General features: G+C 42.8%; 2 non-coding genes across 2 annotated transcripts; both read left to right on the plus strand.

Annotated features, from left to right (window-relative positions):
* Window positions 1-4,613: 4,613 nt before the first annotated feature.
* On the plus strand, window positions 4,614-4,720 carry LOC147950155 (small nucleolar RNA R71). The gene has a single exon (XR_015565766.1). It is a non-coding gene; the product is annotated as a small nucleolar RNA R71 (small nucleolar RNA).
* An 804-nt stretch (window positions 4,721-5,524) lies between these two features.
* Window positions 5,525-5,631, plus strand: LOC147950156 (small nucleolar RNA R71). The gene has a single exon (XR_015565225.1). It is a non-coding gene; the product is annotated as a small nucleolar RNA R71 (small nucleolar RNA).
* Window positions 5,632-8,591: the final 2,960 nt, after the last annotated feature.

An 8,591-nucleotide genomic window follows, 5' to 3' on the forward strand; every position in this document is an offset into this window, starting at 1 on the left:
TGGATCCATGAAGTACTGGGGTGGGATGGGAGGGTAACCTTGATATCCTGGATAAGCAGCTGGAGGTGGAAAGCCATAGGTTGATCTGGGCTGGAACTCGGCCGAGTGCATTGGAGGTGCTCGGTCGAGTGGGTGCTCGAGTGACCCGGTCGAGTACCTTGAAAATGGTTATTCTCGGGTACTTGAGCTCCTCTTCCTCTAATTTGGCTCATACATTGAGGTCCTAGCTGGTTCCACAGGGTTCGCAACTCTAGAAAGTGCTGTAGTTGAGCTACTCCTCCTCAAAGGGCTTGATGGTGTAGGTGAAGAATTCCCACTCTTCAACTCAGCAATCTCCTTCTTTAACCCCTTGATGGACTTAGCCATGTTGGCCACCTTCTTCTTCAGCTTATCAAACCTCTTCCCATGCCATTTGTTCCATTTTTGCAGAAGGGTTAATCTCTTGGTAGCCTCCCTCACTCCTCTACTATCTCTTGGGTTGAGCTCATAATCCTCAAAGTAAAATTGCTCCTCCCCATCAGCCATTTGCACATCTCCAGCTTCATCAACTCTAAGTTGAACTATCCCATCAAACAAATGCTCCTCAGCTGGCCAAAAGTCAATGTTGGCTCCTTCTTGAATGGTGGTGTTAGGCAAAATCAGTTGCTTTTTCCCAAGTGTTGGAAGTTCAAAGTTGAAAATGTGATTCCCTTGATGCATCTCCTTGGCTAGGATGAGAGTAGAGGTGAGGTAGCTAGAGTCAATCCATCTTGGTGAAACCCTTTCTCCTCTAAGTGGAACCTTAGCAGCTTGTAGGATTGGAGTAATGATGCCTCCAATGGTTAGTGCTCCTCTTGATCCTTTGTTCTCCAACTTGCCTACCCAACTTCTCAAGTAAATCATGTGGTCAATGAGCACCATTGCTAGGTCAGTCTCCACAGTGCTCCCAAGAATGATGGTGCCATTTCTTGCTTGGAAGATGACTCCATTGAGAGCCAAATCAATCATCTTTAGCTCCCCCTCATTAATATTCCCAGTTTCCTTCCTAGCAAAGAAGGTGTTGGCAAGAGCTTTGTGGAAGTACCTTAGGACTGGGCTCCTTATCCTTGAACTCTTGGAATTGGAGGATGAGTAGTATTTGTTGTCCCCAATGGTTTCCCACACAGCATAGAGCTCTTCTCTTGGAATCATCAAACTCCTATTGCTCCCAACCTCAAAACCAAACACATTGGCTATCTTCTTCATTGAAAGTTCATACCTTTTCCCTTTGATTGTGAAAGCAATGTGACCAGCTCCAAACTCAGCATCCTTCCTTGGATATGTATGCAGATTGACTGTGGCTAGAAACTCACAACTCTCTTCTTTGTATCCCTCCATGCAAAGCCCCATAAACTTAGTTAGGTTGCTCTTCTCAAAGAGATACTCCACATCTTCACCAATGGCTAGTTTCTCCATGGTTTCCTTGTGTGGATATCTAGTCCCTAAGAACTCCATTCTCATGAAAGCATCATAGAGTTGCCTCTTTGACAACCAACATGACTCAGCTTCTCCATCATCCTCTATCTCTTCTTTTTCACTTTCTTCCTCACTCTCATTCTCACTCTCCTCTTGTTCAACCTCAACTGCTGGCCTCTTCCCTTTGGCCTTTTGTCTCCTCATGAACTCATTGAGAGTTGACTCCCTTTCCTCCTCACTTTCAGTCCTCTCAGGATCTTCCTCAACTCTCTCTCTCCTTGGACACGGCATCTGGCTCGACCGGCTGCTCGAACCACCACTTGGTCGAGTGCATGATCGAGTGGGGCGTCGAGTGGCCCTTCCAGCTTCTCCTCTTGATTTAAGGCTAGCATCATGACATTCCATGGAGGTTGCAGCGGTTTGTTGAGACTTCCTAGTGATTCTTGAAGACATTTTTCAAATAGAACTGAAGGGAATAGACTCAAAGCTCAAAGTTAATGGGTTAGTGAACCAAAAACTTGAAAGAACTAAGCTTGACCAAAAGATAAGCTATGAGAGAGACTTTAAAACTTGAATTCAATGGTTTTGAGCAAATGAGAGAATGTGAGAGGTATAATTTTGTGCAAGGTCTATATAAAGAAGCTAAGGGGACAAAGAGACAAGGGTGGAGCGTCCATACCATTCGAATTTGAAATGGGAATCTTTGACCTGCTTTTTGCTGCCACTCGATCCCACACTCGACTGTACACGGTCGAGCACCTTGACCAAACTTTGAAATTTCAAAATTTTTCTTCTTGTTCTTCCCTCCACTTGATCGTTCTAGCGATTTGAAGATCAAATGGGCCTCAATTCCTTTCCAGCTCGGTCGAGTACCTCTCGTGGGTAGGTCGAGTGGGCTTGCGAGTCTCCTTCTCCAAGTCTAATTCCCTCCTTACCCAACTACATTCTCACCTAAAGGCCTGTCCAACACAAACAAAAAAAGAAAACACATCAACACTACAAGGAAAATAAACCATATTTACAAAGGATACCTTAGGGACTTCCTCCCTAGTGAGCTTGTTTAAAGTCACTAAGCTTGACTTTGGTGTCCTTTTTAGACTTGGTTTAGATACCAAGGAGGTGATGAAATCCTCCCTGGAACCTCTTGATCACTGTGAAGTTGATCCTTGATCACCTCACCCTTAACACACAAACCATGTTTCTTCTTGATTTTGAGCCTTGGTCTTGCCTTCCTTAAGGACCTCTTGTTCAGCTTAACTTGAAGATCCTCAACCATACTAGTCAACTCTTGAACTGACCTCTTAAGCTTTTCCACAGAATCATCTTGAAAGGAGAGCTTAGCCTTTGGAGTTGCTTCACCACTTGAACCTTCTTGACCTCCTTTGTCCTTGATAGTAAAAGGTTGATCATCAATGGTAGGAAGGTTGGTTGGGTTATAGATGTTAAACTTCATGGCTATATCTTCAGCAATGTTCAAGGTCACAAGACCCTCTTTGACATCAATAACTGCTCCAACTGTGGCTAGGAATGGCCTTCCAAGAATGATTGGATCTTCACCTTCCTTGTCCATCTCCAACACCACAAAATCAGTGTGAACCCTTGTCTTCCCTATCTTGACTGGGACATTCTCCAACCTTCCAACTATCTCCTTGTTTGACCCATCAGCTAAACATATATGAAGGTTAGTGGACTTGAAATCAGTTCTCCCAAGCTTTTGTGCTATGGAGTATGGCATCACACTTGTTGAAGCTCCCAAATCACAAAGGCATTGGTTGTAGTGAAGATAGCTAAGTGTGCAAGGCAGATAGAATGGACCTGGATCCTTAAGCTTAATTGGAATGATAACTCCTCCAAGGTCCTCAAGATCCTTCTCATCTTGAGCTTCAGCCTTCTTCTTTGACAAATCAAGCAAAAAGTATTTGTAGAGAGGATATGGATCATACTGTTCCAAGGCAGGTCCTCTCTCTTCTTCTTGGTAAGCATTGGTGATCTCTTGTATGACCAACACTTCCTCAACCACAGCTTCTTCCTTTAAAACCCTCTCTTCTTCTTGTTGCTTAGCCATCATCTCCTTTCTCTCAATGATTTCCCTAAGCTCCTTAATCTTTTGTGCTTTGAAACGTCCTAGGAATGGAAGAGGTGGCTTGTAAGCAGGAGGAGTGTACTTAGCAGGCTTGACAGCTTCTGAGTCTGGAACTCGATCGACCACTCGAGCATGCACTCGATCGAGTGGCTGTTCGAGTACTTGGTCGAGTGCAATAACGGACTCCAGTTGCTTTGCACAAACGTCACTTGGGGCTTCAGTAACTAATGAATTCCCCCAAACTTGGACTACACTTTCCTCAGTGACTTCCTCATCAGAGATATGAATGGCTTTTGCAGTGAACTCCCTTGGATTTTGAACAGCTTTTCCAGGGAGTTGGTTGGGTTTAGGAGCTGAAGTAGAGGCAATGTTACTCTCCATATACTTCATTCTGGAGTTGAGACCTTCAAACTTCATGTTCAGATCATTGTACTGTAATGTGAGCCTTTGATTCAACTCAGCAAACTGCTTGGCTTCCTCAATCTTTCCTTGTGTTTGCCCAATCAACAACTGTTGCATCATTGCTCTTAAGTCTTGTTCCTGGCCCTGGTTAGTCTGAAACCCTGGTGGGGGACACATTTGGGGCTGGAACACTTGGTGTTGTTGCTTGGGGATGTAGTTTTGTTGCTGTTGAGGTTGTTGAGGTGGATAGACTTGGTCTTGAGGGTTGGCCACATTGGTGCTCCTATAAGAGAGATTGTTGTTCTTGAAACCTCCTTGGTTGTAGCCTTTGAATCCTCCCTGGTTTTGCATGTAGCACAACTCAGCAAAGTCAGGCTCCCCCTCTTGAACTGGAGCTTCCTCTTCACCAATGAAGTGAATGGACTTGGATTGGCTGAGGAGGATCTTGTCAAACTTCTCATTGACCATCTTCAAATCCTTCCTATACTTGTCCTCTTGATCAGTTGAGGAGCTCCTTATGGTCCTATCATAGTCCTCATTATAATTGCCATCAGATTGAGCAAGATTCTCAACTAATTCCCATCCTTCTTCCACATTCTTGTTGAGGAAATTGCCATTAGAGGCTGTGTCAAGAAGCATTCTTATCTTGGGAAGCACTCCTCTATACAAGGTGCTTAGAAGTGACTCATTGCTGAAGCCATGGTGAGGACATTGAGTTTGGAATCCTTTAAACCTCTCCCAAGCTTCACAAAAGCTCTCATTATTCCTTTGAGCAAACCCAGAAATCTCATTCCTCAGCCTAGCAGTCCTTGCATTGGAGAAGAACTTGGCCAGAAAAGCTTTCTTGCATGCATCCCATGTGGTGATAGCTCCAGTAGGTAGAGTCTTCTCCCAAAGGTGAGCTTTGTCTCCAAGAGAAAATGGGAAGAGCCTTAATTTGAATCCATCTTCACTCACTCCATTGATCTTTGTGAGGCCACATATTCTGTCAAACTCATCAAGGTGATCTAGTGGATCCTCCATTGGCAACCCATGAAACTTGTTTGCTTGTATCATTGAGATCAATCCACTCTTGATCTCAAAGTTATTGTTGGCTACTGAAGGTGGCACAATTCCAGCCCTTTGGTTGTGGGTATTGGGTGCATCTCCTGCACCAATGTGCCTTGGTCTTGAGGGTTGGCCACGTTGGTGCTCCTATATGAGAGATTGTTGTTCTTGAAACCTCCTTGGTTGTAGCCTTTGAATCCTCCCTGGTTCTGCATGTAGCACAACTCAGCAAATTCAGGCTCCCCCTCTTGAACTGGAGCTTCCTCTTCACCTATGAAGTGAATGGACTTGGATTGGCTGAGGAGGATCTTGTCAAGCTTCTCATTGACCATCTTCAAATCCTTCTTATACTTGTCCTCTTGATCAGTTGAGGAGCTCCTTATGGTCCTATCATAGTCCTCATTATAATTGCCATCAGATTGAGCAAGATTCTCAACTAACTCCCATCCTTCTTCCACATTCTTGTTGAGGAAGTTGCCATTAGAGGCTGTGTCAAGAAGCATTCTTATCTTGGGAAGCACTCCTCTATACAAGGTGCTTAGAAGTGACTCATTGCTGAAACCATGGTGAGGACACTGAGTTTGGAATCCTTTAAACCTCTCCCAAGCTTCACAAAAGCTCTCATTATTCCTTTGAGCAAACCCAGAAATCTCATTCTTCAGCCTAGCAGTCCTTGCATTGGAGAAGAACTTGGCCAGAAAAGCTTTCTTGCATGCATCCCATGTAGTGATAGCTCCAGTAGGTAGAGTCTTCTCCCAAAGGTGAGCTTTGTCTCCAAGAGAAAATGGGAAGAGTCTTAATTTGAATCCATCTTCACTCACTTCATTGATCTTAGTGAGTCCACATATTCTGTCAAACTCATCAAGGTGATCTAGTGGATCCTCCATTGGAAACCCATGAAACTTGTTTGCTTGTATCATTGAGATCAATTCACTCTTGATCTCAAAGTTATTGTTTGCTACTGAAGGTGGCACAATTCCAGCCCTTTGGTTGTGGGTATTGGGTGCATCTCCTGCACCAATGTGCCTTGGTCTTTGCTCATGGATAGCTTGTTGCTCCATGATGTATTGACCTTGTTGTTGTTGAACTACTCTTCCTTGCTTATGTCTCAAACCCTTTTGTAGCCTGTGGATGTTGTCAATAGGCTGTTGAAGACTATCTTTGCCTTTTGACCTTGTGTGCATCAACAAACTCTACTACAGACTCGAACAGGTACACGGTCGAGCGCAGGCTCGAGTGGGTGGTCGAGTCGACTGGGAAGTAATGGCTATTTAGGTCCGGCTTCTGGCTCGATCAAGTGCTCGATCACAGCTCGGTCGAGTGGTGGTCGAGTAGGTGGTCGAGTGGGTACCTGAAACACAAAACAGCCAAGCAAAGGAAGATTCCAGTTCAGTAACTTCAAAAGAACTTGATCTTAGACTAATAATGATCCTAAATGTCACAAAACACACTCAAATGGGCAACGGCGCCAAATTGAAACTGACTTTCTTTGTGGTGTATGAATGAATGATGTATGGAATGATGATGTATGAAATGAATAGAAGTCAGGGTGTTTCAATTCCCCTTATGCAGTTGCAGTATAAGAGGTGTCAATCCTATCTGAGTGATTGTGAACAATTAAGATGTGCATATGAGTCTAAGTCAAGCCAATTGTAAAGATTGTTTGTCACTAACAATCCTAAAATGAGATAAGAAATGCAGAAAGTAAAAACAACTAGAACAAGATACTAAATGCAAATAGAACAGACAAATTAAAGCTATAATGAAACTAGAACAGAGATAGACACTATGCCAATGAACTAATGCAAGACAAGTAATGAATAGGAAACTACGTGAATGCAATGGAAATGAAACAGGAATGAAACAAGACAATCACAAATCAAAAACACAAGTTCTGGGGATGAACTCGAGCAGCACTCGACCGAGTGTAGGTCGAGTACGTGGTCGAGCTAGACTTAAACGTGAAAACAGAGCAACACAAGAAAAACAGAGCAATGCTAAAACTATCAAACAACAAGCAAGCAATGATATTTAGACTAAGATTTCAATAAACAAAGAAGGCCTTGAGGAGGGATTCATGGGCTGAGCTAATCATTGTGGTTATCTAACTTGGTCAACAAATCTCAAGCAAACATTGAGCTGATCTCTAGACATACTATTCTAAGACATGTTTAATCCACTCTCATGGCAAGAAACAATCATACCTATGCATTTCTAGACTTGTTCTCACAAAGAAAAGAATCTACACAAGCAGGCATTAAGCAATACATCTCAAACCAAACAAGACTTCTAATCTCTTAGCAAGCCTAATGGTAAGCTCTAGATCTAGCCTTATCTATGCTCCTTAGACATTGGTGTGATGCTAAGATGCTTGAAATCAAACCCTACCTTCTCAGATATAGGATCAGCATTAAGATCATCTAGCCTAGAAGAGATCTACAACAATCAAGCTTGGCCAAATCAAACAAACCACAAGATCAACCCAGCCTAACCCATCCTCAAGGTCCTAAACAAACTACTCACAAGAACACATGGTGAAATATGTCAAAAACCCAGAAAATAATGAAACTTGCATCATTGGAAAGATGAAACAGGGATCTACAATATTGATGAAGGAATAAAACTCGAAGTCTTAATACTTTGAAAGTTATGGAACAAACAAAATATAAGAATCTAGTCTTTCTCTCTCAAACAAGTACAAAATCTAAAATAAAATAAAAGTGCAAAAGGAATAATATCTAAAAAAGGTAAAAACTAGGTTTTAGACTCTCTAAAAAGCTGGACTCCTTGGTGGCTGCAGGTACAAGGGCTTTTTATAAGAGATGAGGTGGAAGCCCTAAAAATACAAAAACCCAAAGCAGTCAACGGCTCGGTCAACTCGACCAGTGCTCGGTCGAGTGGCTGGTCGAGCTGGCTTCTCTCGTTCATTCTCCACTCGGTCGAGTCCTTCTCAGCACACGGTCGAGTGGTGCTCGAGTGGTGCGGTCGAGTTGGACTCCAGACCTTGATTCTACAGCCTTAACTCTCTTGATTTCGCCTCAGGATTGCTTCCATGCTCCTTAAGCTCCAAAATCACCTGTTTATGCATGAAAAGATGCAAATGCAATGCAACTATACTCTAATGCATGATTAGTCCTAAAGCTACACAATAATGGCCTAAATGGATAGCAAAAGATGCAAAAGTTGTGAATAAACTAAGGGAATACAAGGTAAAATATATGAACATCAGATGAACTCCTCATAAAGTAGCTTGATAGAACCCAAATACTAGAGAGTAAGCGGATCTATGAAGAAGAAGCACTAGTTTGAGACTTATCCACTTCTAGTAACACAACACTTAGATTTGTGTACTTAGGAGAAAGAGGATTAAGAATCAGTAATCTAGGCTAAGTAAGACAGTAAATAAGAAGAGTTTAGGTGAGATTTGAGAAGAGAATCGGCTGCCTTAAGGGCAGCCTCTAACCGTTATCTCTTGAGCTCTCTACATTGAATATGCGAGAATAACCACAAGTGTGGAGGAGAGACGAACGGGAATGTGATTCTCTTATTATTGAATTGAATGTGTTATTGAATTAGTTTCATAGGGGCTCAATTACACAGGTTAATATAGGAACTCAAAGTGCAT

Source organism: Camelina sativa, chromosome 1 (assembly GCF_030686135.1).
Source record: "Camelina sativa cultivar CO46 ecotype springtype chromosome 1, ASM3068613v1".
Lineage (NCBI taxonomy): Eukaryota > Viridiplantae > Streptophyta > Magnoliopsida > Brassicales > Brassicaceae > Camelina > Camelina sativa.